Source organism: Ochotona curzoniae, unplaced genomic scaffold (genome assembly GCF_017591425.1).
Source record: "Ochotona curzoniae isolate NIBS_2020 unplaced genomic scaffold, NIBS_Ocur_1.0 patch361, whole genome shotgun sequence".
Taxonomy (NCBI): Eukaryota; Metazoa; Chordata; class Mammalia; order Lagomorpha; family Ochotonidae; genus Ochotona; species Ochotona curzoniae.
This window is the reverse complement of record NW_024466930.1, coordinates 773,366-788,984: the sequence shown is the minus strand read 5'-3', so window position 1 is coordinate 788,984 and position 15,619 is coordinate 773,366. Positions and strand designations below refer to the sequence as shown.

Genomic DNA, 15,619 nt, shown 5'->3' with positions numbered 1-15,619 from the left:
GAAAAAGATGATGCTAGGCTGACATTTTTGAAACTGATAAAAATCAGATGATGGATACAGCACAAGCAGCCATTGGAACAAAGTTGCAGGGATGGTTGAAACTTACATCAAACCCAAACCAGCGTGGCACATGAATGGAAAGATGCCCACTAGCACATATGATACATTGTAAGTTTGAGAAACATCCTTGGGGGTGACAATCATAGATAACAGACTTGGATGCTCCCTCCTGGAGGGACCTGGTGCTTTAGAGAAAGAAGCCTTCCTGTCCTGTAACTCCAGGACAGAAAAACTAAGATCTCGCTTGATCATCAAAAGAGTGGAGCTCCAAAGACAGTTAAATTCCCCACATGGAATGTATTCTGTGCCAGCTTCTTGCCTTGATTGGTAAGAAATAGGACCTTGTCCCACTGGCTGGAGACTTTGGATCTGATGCTTTAGAATACCCGAATCCCCAGATTGCTCAGGCCTCTTGAAGTTTTTAGATATGTTCCTTCCCTCCTTGTGCAGGGTTAGCACATCCTACTGATTTGATGACTGCACAGACAACTCTGCCCTGTCAAGTTCATTGGGGAACATTTTTTATTTCATCTGACTTGCAAAAATAAAGAAGAACACGTAGGTGAAAGGGTCATTTTGATCACATTGTTGAGTAACCGTAATACAAACCTGTTCATGACCTTTCATCTTTTTTGTAAACATTATAAGGGAAAAAAAATGCCCTAAAATAGAAGTGAACAGAGTCTGTAGCAAAATAACTACTTCATTGTGTTACTACTTTTGCATAGCTTGGTTCCAGGTACACGTTTAAAACGGAAGAAAATACAACTTCTGCGAATTTTTCATGATAGCATGGTAACCTCCCCACACCCCCAAACTAGCCAGTGACTGGGTGGGAAGGTGGATTTAGAGCAGAAGGGTCGGTGGGGCTCCGAGGGAATGCAAAGCCTTGGGAGCCGCCAGCGGTTCCGTGCAGGCGGAAGACTCGCTCCAAATCAGTCTGAATCTGGTGCGCAGCCATCTCGGTTCTCTGCAGCTGTGCAGTCAATATGCCTCCGTTTCAACGAAACGATGTCCAAGAGAGCGTGGGAAAAACAGGAGAGGAAAAGCAAGACGCCACTGCAGCCGTCAGGCCCTGGCGTCCGTCTGAGTTGTGGGAGGAAGATCCGGGGTTCCTTTCATTGTGGCTTTTCATCGGAAGGTGTAGGTCAGAGGGATTATGATAAAAGTTACTGTTAATTGCAAAGTATTGATTTACACGACCTCCAACTTCCACTTCCTGTGGCTCCAGTGGCGCAATCGGTTAGCGCGCGGTACTTATAAGACAGTATGGCTGTGAGCAATGCCGAGGTTGTGAGTTCGATCCTCACCTGGAGCAGTTTTACTAACCTTTCTCCTACAAACTTGGATGTCCAGATCCTGCTTGCCATTCATCATCATTTCCTTGAAGAAATCATTGTTAAACGAACCCCTGTATATTCCTTGAAGAAACCCGTGCTTAACTACCCTCTTCTGCTCGTTTTTTGCTGCCTACCTTCCTCCAATTCCTCAAAGGTACTGGACAGTTGCTATAGCAAATAATCATGATGTTTATCTCAACTACAAACTGACCAATCTGATCTCAGGCCCAGTAGTCAGGTACATCTGAATTAAAAAATAATAATAATAATAATCATCATCCTGGGCCTGGCGCGGTGGCGCAGTGGTTAAGGTCCTCGCCTTGCACGCCCGGGATCCCATATGGGCGCCGGTTCTAATCCCGGCGGCCCGCTTCCCATCCAGCTCCCTGCCTGTGGCCCGGGAAAGCAGTCGAGGAGGGCCCAAAGCTTTGGGACCCTGCACCCGTGTGGGAGACCCAGAAGAGGCTCCTGGCTTCGGATCAGCATAGCATCGGCCGTTGCACTCACTTGGGGAGTGAATCATCAGACGGAGGATCTTCCTCTCTCTCACTCTCCTCTCTGTATATCTGCTTTTCCAATAAAAAATAATCATCCTGGCCGTATCATCCTGGCCGTGTTGTTGACTGTGAAATGTGGTTTGTGCTTCAACCCACTTTCCTTACCTAAATGTCTTTACTCCTCTGTATCTACCTCTGGGCACCCTTATCAGCCTTGCTAAATCTGTAATGCTTGTAGTTGTGACAGGCAAACAGGTGTTGAATCTCAGACAGCACACTGGCAATTATAGCCTCGGCATTGACCAGTAAGCTTTAGGATAAACCACTAGATATTACCCTCTGGTTTTCAAACATGATCTGAGACACCAGGGAGGCACTCACAGAACTCCCTTCCTCTTTACCAAGGATTCATCACTGCCCAGGGCCAAAGTCTTGTGTTGTTTTCCAGTCCCTGCTACCTTCAGATGCTCCTATTCCGAGCTGCCCATTGTGTAACTACAGCTTCCAAACCAGGACTTGCAGACGATCTCAAGATTATACTTGGTAAAGAAATGAAAGTAGACAATTTACTTACCAAGATATACACTGGACATTTCAAGAGGGGCTATTCATAGTGCTGTTTGATAATAAATCATCAGCTGAGTGAGGGTCACAAATTCCTGCCCTTCCTGATGGCATGACACTTCTCTAAGTGCGTTGGCAAAAGCATCCATGAAGGAGTGAAGTCTGTTTACCTTCCCTGTTGTGTGGCATTGGTGTAACCTATGTTTTGCTTGACCATTAGAATACTATGGTCAGAAGTTCAGAAATGAGAGCCTCAAGAAGCCCTTCAACCACTACCCCCTGTCACCTTGGAATCTTGAGACCACCACATGCAGAATCCCCACCTAGTCTCCAAATGGGGAAGGCCACATGGAGCAAGTCCAGCCTTCCCCACCATCACAGTCACTCAGGCTCACCTGTGAATGAGACCATCATGGACCATTCGATCCTTGTCAACCTATAACCACATGAGTGCTTCTAGCAAAACTAGGGAAATAATGCCCTTAATTCTGCATTGCTCAAATTGTTAACCTGCAGTATAAACAGAAGAAACAGTTGTCATTAGCAACTAAATTCCAGTGAGGCTCATTACATAGATACTAATGTGGATGTAAGCACTTAGCACAGTTCTAAGCAAAATGGAAAAAGTCTGAGATAACCTCGTGGTTGGTTACTTTTCTAGGTTTTCTCATTGTTCCAAGCAAGAACTCCTCTTTGCTCCTGTTCAGTCTGGAACTCCTGGGGGAGTGGGGCAACAAACCCTGGGCTGTTTATTCTAACCCTTGAGTGACTTTCTGATTTCTTGAGTCCTTGAACCAAGCTCAGAGTTCATGCTGTGAAAGATTCAAAGTTTTCTCATATCTAGGCTAAATACGTGCATGAGTGAGGAGCCAGGGTCTTGTTCCTTGCCTCATTTTGCAAGTAACTTAGACGAGCAGGTCCATCGTCCTTTCCAGTAGCATCTTCCAGATGCTAGTTATCTTTTGGGCAAGTAAATTAATCTTCTTTGTCATTTATGATAGAGAGAGGCAAATAAGTATCTATGCTGAGAAGTACACACACACAAAATTTTAAGTAGTTTACAGATCTTAGGCACCTGAGTGATTGCTGACAGTTTACCTATTATTTTTCTACATAGTGTCCGTTATAGACAATGTTATGGGTAGCTTACTTGCAATTGCAGTGTCTAAAAGTTCAGTGTATCACCTTTTACCTAATACTCCTGAGGACCATCCTACTGAGCACCTACTCACTAAGATACCAGGACTAGGTCAGATTCGTTTTTGCTCTGTGCTCTACAAGTCTGAACAATCAGCAAATAGACTTTATCCAAAAACATTGCATTTCATAGAAGAACCCATTAAAACCAAAAATAAAAACATGTCAAAAATTATGAGAGAGAGAAAACAAATGTCCTATTAGGTGGTTGTTCCCCTTGTTCCCCTTCCTTGGTAACTGATGTGATTGGGCCGCTGGAAGCAGCCCTCTCCCCTTATCTCCCCATTTTCTCAAGATACAGGAAGGAAAAGGAGATTGGAGGCAGTTGTCTTATCCATTTTCCCCCATTCCCCAACCCTCCTCATTGTAGTCGGTAGTCAGCAAGGGCATGCATCCTTCTTAAATATGTATGATCAAAAATAAGATAAATTTATTACATTAAGAAGTGTTTTGGGGCCCGGCAGTGTGGCCTAGCGGCTAAAGTCCTCACCTTGAACGTGCCGGGATCCCATATGGGCTCCGGTTCTAACCCCGGCAGTCCCGCTTCCCATCCAGCTCCCTGCTTGTGGCCTGGGAAAGCAGTCGAGGACGGCTCAGTGCTTTGGGACCCTGTACCCCATGTGGATCCCGGCTTCGGATCAGCGCAGTACCGGTCATTACGGTCCCTTGGGGAGTGAATCATCGGACAGAAGATCTTCCTCTCTGTCTCTCCTCCTCTCTGTATATCTGCCTTTTTAATAAAGATAAATAAATCTTTAAAAAAAAAAGTGTTCTGTACTTAACCAAACTGTCAGAATGGGTGTGCTCCAAAGCCACTTAGAGAGAGAAGCAACCACCAGAAGACCCCCAGAAGTTGTTCTCCGTCAAAATGTCACAAGCCCCCCCACAAAAGGGAGGGGGAAACCTATGGAGACCCAGACCAGGAAGAAGACAAAGATGACTGTCCATGATGAAGAAATAAAAGCTCCATATAGACACATGCATGGCATTCTTAGAGAACCTGTGTAGTTCCTAAACAGCAATCAGTTTAAAGAAAGATAATAAGAACTCTATAGAAGTCACCACTAAGAAAAATATCAGAATGGATAGTTTCTTTAAAGGATTTGACCACATTGAGAGTTGTTTATGTTTCTGAAAAGTCATGTTGAGAATGAATTGATTGTAGAAAATTAAAAAAAAAATAATAAAGTACGTGAGGTAAGTAGTAGTGGTAGGTACAGTGGATTTTTCCTGCTCTTAGAATGCCGCATCTTGACGGCTACCTAAGACACTGGAGGCGAGGGGCTGGGTCTGCTCTAGGCATATCTCCCAGGCTTCAGCCCGGAACAGGAGGGGCCACGGGAGCCAGTTACGTCACCGGCCTGGTGGGATTCCACCTGTACCTATATTCCTTACCAAAATAGGGCATAGATAGCCCCTTTGCCAGCCCAAGTGTCCAGAGGAGTATAAAAGTCCTCAATACATATCTCAGCCGTCCTTTTCGCCTCCATCTCCCTTCTGCTCTGTGTGAAGGGGGTCCCAGCAGCAGCTTTTCCAATAAAGCTTCCAGAATTACAGCTATGGACAACTTGCTGATATTATTCCACCAGCAGCCGGACGGTCAGTGGTCATCATCTAACACATCCCATTTTTGCAAATCTAAAATCAAGTTCCACCTCTATCTCCAATCCTTTCCTGATGAAACATATAGCCTAAGAGAGAGCTGATGATGGCTCAAGCCTTTAGGTCCTTGTCAGCATGTGGGGGCCTGGATGGAATTCCTGGCTCCTAGTGGTGGCCTGGCCCCACCCTGGCTATTGTGGGAGAAATTGGTGTACAAGTGGAAGATGTACTCTCTCTCTCCTTGTTTCACTTTCTTTCTGTCGCTCTACCTTAAACGTAAATAAACCTGTTTAAAAAAAAAGTGAAAAAGCTACGTTTTGGGTATGTTTTAAACAAGTCTCTCAAGGGCTAATATCCTCAGTGTGGCAATGTTGACGTGGTAAATCTACAGCACAGAGCAAAGAAAGCAACAGCTTTTCAAGGCAATCCGATCAGTCTGGTCCCTGGTATATGAGCCTGTGTGACTGAAGGTGCTGGGCAAAATCCGTGTGTTGGAATTTAATTGTTGCTGTAGTGGCAGTAAGAGGTCTTCAGCACATAATTAAGTGATGTTGTTCAAAAATGTGCCAAAGAGCCCTTCACACCTTTGTCCCTCTGCCCTTCTGACATGTGCGGACTGAGACTGCAAATGTCTGAATCTTGAACTTCGCAGCTTCCAGAGCCATAGAAAGATTTCAAAGTAGTCTGAGCTACTTCGTGGTAGAAGTGTGAAGAGAAAACCAGGATTGCTGCCTGTGATAAAAGCTCCCTTGCAGACTAGCTCAGGAAAGAACACGCCAATGCATCTGAGATCCGACTGAAATGATGCACACATGCATGAATTAGCAGAAAGTGCAACATCTGGGGATGGAGAAACATTGTTTAACCGTGACTTGGGATCCAAAAGCAACAAAACCGTATCTGAGTGAGTGTCCGAGTTTCCTGACCAGCTCAGGCTCTTGGCTGCAGCTTCCTGGCAATGCAGACGGTGGGAGACAGTGGTGACAAGGAAGTGGCTGGGTTCCTAAGTTGGCCCGGTAAGTGGAGAGGGCTGGGAAGCCGGTCCGGCCAGGCATCCGGTCACCGGCATCCATTCCAGTCAGCAGTGGGTTTTAAAACCTGGTGTTTCTCAACCTCTGTTTCTAACTTCAAAAAGACAAGAATTTCAGGACATAGCCGCTTTCTGGTTGTGTTTGTGGATTAGATATTTAACGGCGTGGCTCCTCTGGGTTAATGGGGACGGGAGGGTGACCGCCCAGCCAGATGGGGCAAACAGGGCTTCCCTAACAAAGGTGTCTGCCAGCTGACTGAACCCACCTTCTCCTGGCAGGGAATCCACTAGGACAAGGAACATGCCTCAGGTTCCGACACCGAATACACCTGGGCGCTTGCTTTGTGTACTATCCTAAATTGGAGAGTGGAATGCGAAAGGATTATGGTGCGTTTTGCGAGGTATGGTGACACTTCGAAAATGGAATGGGGAAAAGCAAGCCACAACCACGAAGGGATTCGAACCCTCAATCTTCTGATCCGAAGTCAGACGCCTTATCCATTAGGCCACGTGGTCCTGCTGCTGGAGGGTGGCGAAAATGTATAACAGGTGTTGAGAGTCAGGGCATTTTGGACCATTTGTACATCATGCTGCATTATACCAATAAAATTGTTCTCGCCATTATCATTATTGTATGCTTCATACTCACAAAAGCTAAGCCGCTTTCTCTAGCATCACACAGTGACAGGGTAACGTGGAATGTGAATTGCTATTTTTATTCTGCAAACCCCTGCCCTTGCCATCAGAATTGGCTCCGGATTTTACCCTGGCGGTGCCAGAGCGGCTCCCAAGCCGGTACCGGCAAACGATGGATCGTCTCTCCGCAGTCACCTGCTAGTGTTGTTTGCGGTTAGAACGGCGACATTCGGACAGTAAATGGAAATCACCACGGGGTGAACAAGACAGACATCTCCCCGCCTTCCCCCAAGCCCCCAACCTTGGGCGACCCTCTCAGCTCTGCGTCCAGTTCTGCCACGATGACTCCCATTCTCATGAATGAAACCCAGACGTATGCTAAGGCCCGCGCCTGCCTGGAGATCGAAGGGGAGCCGAGCCTGCTGCGCGCTCAACAGTGAATCGTTTGTTCCAAGTCCAAGAAGGCAATGCATCCCGAGAAGATACTGCATCCCGAGAGCTGCTCACAGGTACAGACAGGCCCCTGGGGTGATTGAGGAGTAAGAGTTTGGATTTCCGAAGAGCGAAGTTGGTGTTCCACACACTCGGCGGTGGTTGCGTGTTTTCTTTCCAGTTCTTGGTTTTTCCCCCCTCTGCTCTCTAGCTCCTGGCTTCCCAGGGTGATGTGCCAGCGGGAGAAGCTTTCGGGTAGTGCAAACAGCTGCAGATGAGGTGATGTGGCAAGTAAAGCTGCTGTCTGCACCAGGCATTCCATACAGGCTCGGGTTCATGTCCACGGTGCTCTACTTTCAGCCAGCTCCTTGCTGATGGCCTGTGAAAAGCGACAGAAAATGGTCCCTGACCACCCAGGTGGGAGACCTGGAAAAAGATCCTGCAGCCAATTGAGGAGTGAACTAACAAATGGGAGATCTCTCCCTTTCTTTGTGTAACTCCACCTTTCAAATAAAACCAATCTTTAAGAAAATAACATTACAGACCAAATGCACAAGACATTCTAATACAAACAAAATTCTTCACAAGTACACGCAGAATATTCTCCAAGAAAGATCATTTGTTAAGATCTCCCATTTGTTAGTTCACTCAATTGGCTGCAATAGTCGGATCTGGGCCAATCTGAATCCAATAACAAGGAGCTTCACTGGGTCTCCCACATGAGTGCAGGTGCCAGTCCCTTGAGCCACCTTCCACTGCTTTCCCAGGAACAACAGCAGAGAGCTGGCTTAACCTGGAACACAATAATGTCAACTTCTACAATATTACTTAAATCTGCCATTTCTATAGTGATATTCCATCTGAATAATCCATCTGTTTTCAAGGTGGACTGTCTCTGAGAGTCGAGCAGCATCTGACTTCTCAAATGTATGCAAATATTTAAACCGGGGTGTCTTATGTCGACAGCTGTCAGATTAAGGAAGGAGAGATGAGCTAAATACGGCCTCTGGGAGGGGTGTTTTATTTTAGGTCACTAGAGGCTTGCCCTACAGGTGGTACGTGTGGAAGCATAAGCTGAGTGGGTTTCCTGCACTTGTCTCAACTTCCCGGTCACCACAGGATCCTTCTTAAAATGTATAGTAAATCGGGCCTGGTGCGGCGCCTGGTGCGGCCCTGGTGCGGCCTGGTCCTCGCCTTGCACACCCAGGATCCCATATGGGCGCCGGTTCTAATCCCGGTAGCCCCGATTCCCTTCCAGCTCCCTGCCTGTGGCCTGGGAAAGCAGTTGGGAACCTGCACCCGCGTGGGAGACCCGGAAGAGGCTCCTGGCTTCGGATCGGCATAGTATCACTTTCCAATGAAAAAATAATAAAAAATAAATCTAGAATATGGGTGCTGCCGGTTCTAATGCCAGTGGCCCTTCTTCCCATCCGGTTCCCTGCTTGTGGTCTAGCAAAAACGATCAAGGACAGCCCCAAAGCCTTGGGATCCTGCACCTGCATGGGAGACCCAGAAGAATCTCCTGGCTTCTGGCTTTGGATTGCATCAACTCCAGCAGCCGCTTGGCGAATGAACCATCGAACAGAAGATCTTACTCTCTGTCTCTCCTCCTCTCTGTATATGACTTTCCAATAAAAATAAATAAGTATTTTTAAAGGCAATATAATCCCTTAATCCCTTAAAAAATAACTCTAGTGTAATAAGACTTGTAAAAATCTCTTCAAAAGAATAGATCAATCTAGTGTCTGCAGCTCGTCTGTTCCTTGTACAGATAGACATGCAAGTCCCGGAGGGAGTGTAATACACCCAAGGTTCCACAGCTAATTAGTGACAGAGCCTGTTAGAGGGCTCATTCAGATCTTGTCACTCAGCATTTGCTGTTATTCTCTATTTCCCTGTTTGTTACCAGTGTAGAATTGAAATCAAAATGGAGTAAACATGGCTCATTGCTAACTGCAATACTTCTCACTTCTGTAACTCCTGCTTTGCTTGCTTGGCTATGAAACTGTATGAGACTTAGTAGGCTCGCAGGCTGAGCCTCCTACGTAACCTTCAACACGAAATGGTTCCCAGTTCCAGGGATTCAGGTCCAAGCCCGGTTATCTCATGGATGTTGCCAAGGCCTGAGTCTGGTTATCTGGACTGCCGGACTGGAGGGGAGTCGGGCACAGGATGCCCAGCTGAGATAGGCAGGGAACCGCACAATGCCTCCCTCCTCTCCTGCTACACTATGCAAGCCATGTGAACTGCCCCTATAAAAACTCTGTAAATGTGCTGTTCGGGTAAGGGGTGTCAGTCCTGGTCAGTTGGTCACCCTGCCTCTCATTGTAATTACAACTTGCTGTGACTATCACTGGTGTGAGTAATACTCTGTTTTAGCGGTCGAGTGGCTGCTAAACACCAGGAAAGTCCTCAAATCCATATACTGACTAAATTTCAAAATGATAAAAGTAATGGTCATTAAAAGAACCTAGTTGGACCCTCCGCAAAAGCGCAGTGGTTAAGGTCCTTGCCTTGAGCACACCAGGATCCCATATGGACGCCAGTTCTAATCCCTGCAGCCCCGCTTTCCATCCAGCTCCCTGCCTGTGTCCTGGGAAAGTAGTCGAGGATGGCCCAAAGCCTTGGGATCCTGCGCCTGCGTGGGAGACCCTGAAGAGGCTCCTGGCTTGGGCTCCAGCCATTGCAGCCACTTGGGGAGTGAATCATCACACGGAAGATCTTCATCTCTGTCTCTTCTCTCTGTATATCTGCCTTTCCACTTAAAATAAATCAAGCTTATATTAAAAAGAACATAATTATACAACAGTAATTGTTTATAATTTTACCTAATTATTTAATGTCACAAAAGCCATTTCTCTATTTACTTCCTACTAGTAAGCAATAGTTCAAGGCTTCCAAATTCTCTCACTTGTATTGGCTGTCACCTACAGGCTGTTAGTCTCCTAAGCGTGAATCTCTGCATCCACACCAGTGATCAGATAATGTCCAAAGCCAGGGATTCACCCGGCAGTGCAACCAGCCCACTTTCTCCATTCTGGACTCACACACTTAAATTCTCCCCCAGAACACGGCACTTCGATTCCTCAGCTGCTGTCTAGGATCATCCAACTGCCTCTCCAAGTCTTCCAACACCATCACCACCTGCTCCTCCCTCTAGGACGGTGCTCCCACACCCATGCTTGTAGCTCCTCCAGCAGGATGCTGAGGGGACCAACAGTTCCAGAATCTGCTCCTTAGTACTTTATTCCTGGGCTCAGCCAGTGATGGCAACGTTCTGGCAGTTGACTCAGTGCCTCCCTGGGCCCAGGGGTCTCCTGGTGCTGACGAGAAAGTACTGCCAAGAAAGTTCCCTAGTGTAAGACATCTTTCTCTGTGGACAAGACTCCTGAGCCCAAATATGATCTTCTCCAATCTTTACTTTGACAATGACCCCTGGTTACTCTGAAGTTTGGCCAGACAAGGCTGGGGGCCGGGGGTTTGAGGCCGCCTCCAGCCCGGGCTTAGCTCAGGTCAGGCTCTCTCCAGTTGGGATCTAGGGTGATTTTTACTTGAGCTCTCTTTTCCCGTCTTTGACCGGAAAAATTTCTGATATAAGAAAACAGTGTTAACGGACCACAAATACAGACAGTTTCAAAAATACATGTTCGCGTGGCAACATGGAACAGTCCATTTCATTGAAAGTGAAGCTGTCCTCGGATAAGACCAGAAGGGGCTGGGACACAACTACTCACAGAGGTGATAGGATCACACACAAGATAACGTAGGGTACCAGGGTCACTTTGTCCCTAAATAAAGTCTGGGTGTACGATCTCAGGCAAGAAACGCAAAGACCCGACCGGAGCTCCCAGCCACGTGGACTCGGGCGGAGAGGCAGGAGGTGTCCTCCCGCACCCCGAGCGGCTGCCCAGGAGGCCTGAGAGTCGCCGCGCGCCCAACTTCTCTCAGCTGCAGTTTCCACCTTTAGGGACCACAAACTTTTCGGAACACAGACGAGCGTGCAGGCGTGCAACCGCTGGGTGCACACAACCCATCCCGGGGCGGTGCCTGCAAGCCCGGCCCCGGAGCTGCGCTCACTTCCGGTCCGCTCTAGGATGCCAGGTGGTACAGCCATCTCACTGGTCGTGGTAAGCAATACTGGTCCTTTCTGGGGCAAACGTTCTAGAAGGGACAAAGAACTGTTAGTCGCCTTGTTATCCGGTGTGAGCAGTGCTGCTGTAGAGGATGCTCTGCCAAATTCACCGCCCACTTGGCGGGACTCACCGACGCAAAGAAACTTCCCTCTCCTGCCCCTCCTTTTCATCTTCATTTCAGGCCATTTTCTTCTTCTGCAATTGCTGTAAATCACTCTTGAAGAAGTACTGACTGTAAGCTCTAGCTCTAACCTTTTCATAACCAGAAGAGGAAAACCATCATTCATGGAGAATGAAATTCCCTCGAAGGAGTCCAGGCAGCCGCTGTGCCTCTGCGAGCCGGGACTAAAGAATTGAAGGGAAACTGATAAAATGATCTTCAAAATCCGCTCTTGTGGGACTTCCAAAAAATCCCCACCTGCTGGGGCTCTTCAGACCGCGCACTGACAGAGGGGTTCATTCAGGCTTGCCCATGTGCTAGGCAGGGGTGCGCCCTTCCACGCCGCGGAGACGGGCTGGGCCGAGACGTGGAAGCTCAGCATTGCTGCAACAGGCAGCCTCGGGTTCCTCTTTACCCGCGGGCCACGCAGCCTTCCCAAGGACTATGCAACAAACGCCCAAGATGTATCAGCGCAAGGCTCGATGGCCCCCGCCCCCATCCCCACCCTCTCTCCTTTGGTTTCTGTATCGATGATTCATATGTTGACATTTCTGATTCCAGAGACCTTGAACGGTCAGAATATTTGTTCCAGAAATCTCCAAGTAAAATCGTTGTCCGAGGAGTTGGTGAATAGTCTCCCAACCCCAATTAAAGTGTTTATGAAAGTTTTCTCTATGTGCCCAAATTCTCAGTTGCTCCAAGCCCTGAGATGGACCCAGCCTCCTCCCGGATGTTCCTGGCCGCTATTTGTATGGGACACTTCTCTTGTATTTTCCCATCGCCAGCTGCTGATCTTCTGCAGTCAGAGGTTCTACCTCTTTCATAGTCTACACATACAGTCATGGTCATGGAGAGAGCTGTTTCTTTAAAAAGACTATATGCATTCTAGACCTACACTGAAGGAGGAAGATTTAAAGTTTGGGGATTCGCATTTTTCATTATTAAAATGACATGCAACTACATTTACATTTTTAAAAAGCCAAATATCACAAAGAGGAACACAGAGTAATGTAAAAAGTACTTTTATCCTCAATTCAATTTTTCAGAATCGTTCATGCTAAGAGTATGGTGTATATTCCTCCAACCTATCTTAAAATGAACATAGGAAATCATAACTTGCAAGTTACTCTTGTGCTTTGGATATAGTTTGTGTGTCCTTAAAGGCTTCTCAATTTGAAATTTAATCCCTATGATAAGATATTAAAAAGGGTGAAAATTTAATCTGAATGACGGGCTTCAAGACTGGGCTTGAGCAAAATGATTCTAGGTTGAAAATAAGGTCACTAGGGGTTGGGCCCGATGGCATTGTGAGAAATACAGGAGAGACAAATGCACACACTCAGACGCAGGCACTCCCTGTGTTTTGCCAGGTGGACTTTGTGTCCCCTCTGGATTCTGATGTGAAGGTCATTGTCACATGCATCTCTAGAACTGTGAGCTAATACAAGCCTCCTTTACTCATCTTGTGGGTTTATGTCACTAACAACAGAAAACACGTCAACTTGCTTGCAAAAATTATGTCCTGCTTTACATATCAAAATCCATCAAACTGCTGGGCTTTTGTTTTAAACTAAGTCCTCCCTGGAACTGTTGTGCCAACCCATGGGTATATACATTCATTGTGTTCTCTTTAGCACATGTATAGTATTTCTATCAAATACACTGTCACATTCCCAAGTTTCCAATATTGGGAAGTATGACAATGAACTAAGAATGTCATTACATTTTTAAATTTTTCTATTTTGGTAAGATTGTAGGACAATGGGGGACCTGGCTGGTGCAAACCAATAACCAGCTGTAAACCTGTGATGAAGCTCTGAAAGCTCAGGGCAAAGGTCTGGAGGAAGTTGGAATAGAAAAGGATGGGTGCAGGAACTCCCTGATCCTCTGGCTTTGATAACAGATCGAAGAGAAGCACTTCCTCTAACATGCTGTTTAATCATTAATAACCTGCTAGAACACATCATCTTCAGGTTGACCTCCCCCCCACACACCCCCAAATGCAGGCACGTAATCCTGTTTCAACCCCTACTTCATTATGCCTGCATGAACCTTAGTCTCTGCAAGTCACTTGCTGTTAATGAACTTTGGCTATTGATTGTCAGTGGCCCATGTGTGTGTGATTATCGGCTCCATGCACCAACCCCATTGCTGATGTACAGCGACATAAGACGGCTTTGTAGAAGCCAAGTTGCTGTGGTACAGATTATTTTGACAAATATTGCCAAACTGTACCCAAGTGCTATTTCTCATGAGTCTCACTAACTGGACCAACATGCTTCTCTTGCTGAAGCTTCTCCAAGACCTTGGAGGGGTCGTTCTGCATGACACACATTTTTATAAAATTTGCACAATTGTACTGTTTTGACAGAAGCTAAAGACAGCTTGTTTCTACTCCAACAGATCCTGACCAAACTAGGCATCTAATTATGCATTGATAATTCCTACTCTTTTACTTAAAGAAGCCATCCTAAATTCTGCAAACTTCAGACCTCTTGAAATCTGGATCTGCCCATGCTGTCCTTGGCAATCTAATTTATGCTCCCGACCTACAAAGGCAAGAGAGTCTGATGAGTGCGGTTTTGCCCATTGCCTGTTTTGCATCAAAGCACTGGCTTTTCGGTCAAACTGAAGTCTGACCTAATGCTTCTCCATAAGTGCGTTACGGAGGAGATACTTCATCAGTTATGAATACATATTCTTACGTATTGTGGTTGGTCCCATGGTGTAATGGTTAGCACTCTGGACTTTGAATCCAGCAATCCGAGTTCAAATCTCGGTGGGACCTCATAAAGGGTGACTTTTTGCAGTTCCTGGATGGGATTGGCACAGAAACGTGGAAAAACTTGTTCCTCTTCTTAGGGGACTTTCCCTTCCCATCCAAACCTAAAGAACCTAACATGTTTGTCCAGGAGCTTTCAAAGCGCACGGAACTCAGAAGACAACAGGAAGGAAAATGCTTGGCTTCTGTCGCCCTGGAGAACCTGTCGGAACAGAAAGGCTCTGCGGCAGCTTGGAGCGGAACATTCACCTGCTCAGAATCCGCCCCATTCTCCTCTCCGTGCTTCTCCCCACCCCCCTGCGGCCCCGAGCGCACGGCTCCCGGACCTGCCCCGCTTCCTCCCCGCCCGGCCCTGAGCTCGAGGTCCATCCCGGACCGGCCCGGGGGCAACCACGGAGCGCGGGAGAGGAGCGGCTGGGGGCGCCGGCCTTCCGCGACTTCCCCACCCGGATTGCCACCGGCTGCCATCCGCCGCCGCCCAGCCCAACCCCAGGCTCATAGCAGCATTATTTATTATAACTAATTTACAAAAATCAATTCAAGTGTTGACTGAGGGGATGATGGATTTAAAAAAGTAGCATAAGTGTACAGTAGAATGTTACGCGGCTTCAAAAACAGGAAAACTAGAAGATATTACGTTAACTGAACTAAGCAAAGAAAAACAAAACATGACATGATCTCACACGCAAAATCTAAACAATGCTTAGTATAAAATCGCAAAGAACCAACTGGCATAGTATATAATTAATGTTATCAACTTACAAAAATAAGAATGATCTAATATATTATCTAAATACAATTCTAGGAGGATTTAATAACAATATTTATCTATGTGAAATGTGATTGAGGATAGAAATGGGTGCATAGCATGTAGTACTATTGGAACCATGTAAATTTAGTGCCTATTCAGCAACTTTAATACAACTTGAAAATATTTCTCATATTTTTTTTCCCAGACGTCGCAAGTAGAAACTAAACATTAACATTGTTAGCTTCGTCGTCTGGCCTAAGAAGTAGTCTTTAGATCTAATCGGGCATGTCGCATGAAGTTAAACTTATAAGGCAATGTTGTTTTACAGTCCACACCTCAATTACTTTTTCAAAAACAAAATAAAGCCAGCCTGGAGAGTGCTCAGAGAGAATCTCTTAAGGGGAATGCCATCTGGAAGGAAAACTCAAAGGATCC

At 46.5% G+C, this 15,619-nt stretch overlaps 3 non-coding genes across 3 annotated transcripts; 2 read left to right on the top strand and 1 right to left on the bottom strand.

Moving 5' to 3' along the window:
* Window positions 1-1,284: 1,284 nt before the first annotated feature.
* TRNAI-UAU lies at window positions 1,285-1,378 on the top strand. Its single transcript has 2 exons — window positions 1,285-1,322; window positions 1,343-1,378. It is a non-coding gene; the product is annotated as a tRNA-Ile (tRNA).
* Window positions 1,379-6,733: 5,355 nt separating this feature from the next.
* Window positions 6,734-6,806, bottom strand: TRNAR-UCG. The gene has a single exon. It is a non-coding gene; the product is annotated as a tRNA-Arg (tRNA).
* Window positions 6,807-14,367: 7,561 nt separating this feature from the next.
* TRNAQ-UUG lies at window positions 14,368-14,439 on the top strand. Its single transcript has one exon. It is a non-coding gene; the product is annotated as a tRNA-Gln (tRNA).
* The last annotated feature ends 1,180 nt before the right edge of the window (window positions 14,440-15,619 follow it).